Source organism: Peromyscus leucopus, chromosome 13, assembly GCF_004664715.2.
Source record: "Peromyscus leucopus breed LL Stock chromosome 13, UCI_PerLeu_2.1, whole genome shotgun sequence".
In the NCBI taxonomy this organism is placed as follows: Eukaryota; Metazoa; Chordata; class Mammalia; order Rodentia; family Cricetidae; genus Peromyscus; species Peromyscus leucopus.
Genome location: NC_051074.1, coordinates 39,446,343 through 39,449,628, shown reverse-complemented (window position 1 = coordinate 39,449,628; position 3,286 = coordinate 39,446,343). Strand labels below are relative to the sequence as shown.

The 3,286-nt window shown below is 45.3% G+C and overlaps 1 pseudogene; it reads right to left on the bottom strand.

Annotated features, from left to right (window-relative positions):
* Positions 1-1,498: 1,498 nt before the first annotated feature.
* LOC114693634 lies at positions 1,499-2,196 on the bottom strand (annotated as a pseudogene).
* Between the last annotated feature and the right edge of the window lie 1,090 nt (positions 2,197-3,286).

The following is a 3,286-nucleotide window of genomic DNA, read 5'->3' as shown; positions in this document are numbered from 1 at the left end:
AGAATGCTTCACCTCCCCTACCTCGAGTGTCTACCAATCACACCTGAAGACACCCACATCACCCCTGGGAGCCCAGCCATGCCTGCTCACCAGCACCACAGCACCAGCCTTTCTGGGCCTCAGTTTCTATCCTTTGTAGACATCCCTCTTCTATCTAGTGATTCTTCCAAACTCATTTTTTTTCTTTAGAGTTCCCAGTAAGCCCCTGGCAGAGGATGTTAAACTAGGGTTCCCGGATAATCTTCAGAGTATAAATTTCCTGGAATTTATGTGCAGAATGTTAAATGCATCCATGAAAGGAAATCATCTGTGGCTTTTCAAATCCTTTTCTCAGGACCCTGAAAAATCACTTCTTCTCTGTTTCCTGATAGCCCTCATGGCCCTGTCTTCCTGCAGGTGTTCCTCTGGCTCAAACAGTCTCAGAACCCTAAGGTAGTGTTCCCATCCATCCATGAAACTGGGGAGAGCGCCATTATTTTTTTGCTATCGCTCTGGGACCTTTTTTGTTTTATTTTGATTTTTGGGGGGACAAGGTCTCCCTACATAGCCCAGGCTGGCCTCGCATTCATAGTCATCAGCCATGCCCAACTGAGAATGCACTTCTCACTAAATCCTCTCAGAGCTTGCTCTAGTTTGTGTGAGTCTGGAACAAGGGTTCTTATATTTTTCTTTGGTTTGCTTTAAAACATCTCAGTCTATCTCACAGGCTTGTGACACCTTCTAAACTGTTTGAAAATTTCAGTGAGAAGAGAAGAAGGGTCGGGGAACTGCCTGTCCCCTCAGAGGTACAAGAAATAGAACACAAGCCGCTCCTCATTTCAATAACTGTTGACTGATATTCCAAGAGCAACAACCAGAAAGCAAGAATGGGTGGTGTCTTCCAGTTCTGACGGACAAAACTCCCAATGGGTTGTCATATATTCAGTTCTCAGCACCAAGAGCAAAAAGGCTAAAATAATCTACAGAATGGATGTTAACTTTGACTTTAAGAAGGAAGATGGAGCAACTGCCTCTGCTTCTTCGTTTGCTGGGTCAGCTCTGTCACCGAGGACTCGGCCTCCTTTGATTTACATTTCCAGCTTGTCACTTAAAACTTTTTTTTGTGATGATAATGTAATTATATCAGTGCCCCAGATCATCCCTTCCAGACCCTCCCATGCACCCCCTTGCTCCCTTTCAAATTCTCAGCAACTTTGTTCTTATTGATTGGTGTCACGTAGATGGGTGTGTAGCCACTTCATATTTGCAAGATGTGCATTGTGCGACTGCATGACAGAGCAACGAAGGTCAGGAACCAAAGCGAAGGATCCAGAACAGGGTTCCTCCTTTTGCTTCTCCTTTCTTTTCTTTCCTTCTTTCTTTCTTTCTTTCTTTCTTTCTTTCTTTCTTTCTTTCTTTCTTTCTTTCTTTCTTTCTTTCTTTCTTTCTTTCTTTCTTTCTTTCTTTCTTTCTTTCTTTTTTCTTAACAGATCCTGCCTCAAGTTGATTTGTAAAAACAGCATGGGGCCCTGATCATCTGCAAATGGTGTGTAGGTGTGTCACACCAGTCCATCTGTCTGGCAGACAGAAACCTTTTCTTTTTTTTCTTTTTTTTTTTTTTTTGATTTTTCGAGACAGGGTTTCTTGTATAGCTTTGCGCCTTTCTGGAGCTCATTGGTAGCCAGGCTGGCTCGAACTCACAGAGATCCGCTGCTCTGCTCCAAGTGCTGGGATTAAAGGCGTGCGCCACCACCGCCCGGCCCAGAAACCTTTTCTATGGGGCCTTCACAGGGGCCTGGGCACCTTTGGGAGCCTGAGCTGGAGCTGAGGCCTCTGCCTTGGTTTGAGCCTTGGGCTTTGGTTGGCAGAGCCTACGACCCTTGGCCATGTAGCTTCTAATCCGCTTCCCGAGCTTGGGGTGAGCGATGAAAGCGAGACGGCTGAGCTTGCGGCTGGGGACCTTTGGCATCTTGGGCTTCACCGCCTTGGGCTTCACCAGGGCCTTGATGGCCTCTGCACGCGCACTCACTGCCTTTGCGTTGTTGGCCTGCATCTTCTTCAGGCCTTTCTTGTGCTTCTTGGAAAAGCACATGTTCCTCAGGAACTTGGGCTCCACCCCCTTAAGAGATTCGTATCTTTGTGACCGGGGTTTCTTGATACCATTTCGGTGCCATTTCGAGATTGGTTGTGTGTGGTGTGGTTCTTGGACTTGGCCATGTGGGAACAGTAACCCGCAGCTCCTGAAGCGCCTGGGACCGGAAGAGAAAGAGCTCCTTTCTTTTTATCAAAGAGGAAAACTAAATCCCCAATGGTCAGGTGGGGTTCCACAGACAGCTCAGCTGCAGAGAGAGTTGGAAAGATCCCCTGGTGGGACTTGAGAAAGGATTTGTGCAAAGGAGGGGATAGTCTGAGTAGCCACAGCATGGAGAAACAGCACTGTGGGCAGCCAGGCTGGCACTACCTGAGTTAGGTCACGGTAGATCTAGGATCTGCACCAGGGACAGTAAAGAGCAGCTCCACACCAGTGATAGGGCTCTTCCTCACCCTCTTCTTCCTCGATCTTGGGGTCTGGGTTTCATCAAGGACAAATAACCAAAACTACCTGCTGACCTTCACACTTTATCTACTACATAAAGGGCAATGCTTTATTTAACACTCCGAGCCTGACCCAGGGAAGATGTTCTTCTAAGAAAGGTGGGAGGGGTTTCTTCATTGACAAATATTCATCAGTTGGATGAACTGATCGGTGCAACATTCCATTTGCAAGGACACAGTATTCCAAAATTAATAAATAAATAAAGCAAAGCAAAACAGAACCTGAGTTGTTAGGCATGCTGGTGCTAGGAAAAGATGGATGAATGAAAAAATAGGGGTCCTCTTAGTTGCAGAGACCCAAGTGCTCCATGGTTCCATTGTACGATGTGTCATAAACTCTTCTCTTCCTCTCCTTGCTTTTGAGATTTGGTACCCAGGAAATAGAAATTGTGTGGATCTGTTCTCCACAGACTCATATAACCAAACCATATGCAATTATAGTAATTTATGATTTCCAAAGGAATAAGCAATGTTTTATTTTATCTATGTATGACAAAGTTGGGGTGATAAGCAAGGAGGGAATAGAAAGTCTGCAATTTAGAGTGTGTTACTAATTAGTTTCTTCTACACACACACACATGCATGCACACATACACTAATAGACAGCACATACACTAATACATCACACACATACACACTAATACATATCACACACACACACACACACACACACACACACACACACACACACACTGAATGTACTCATGTAATT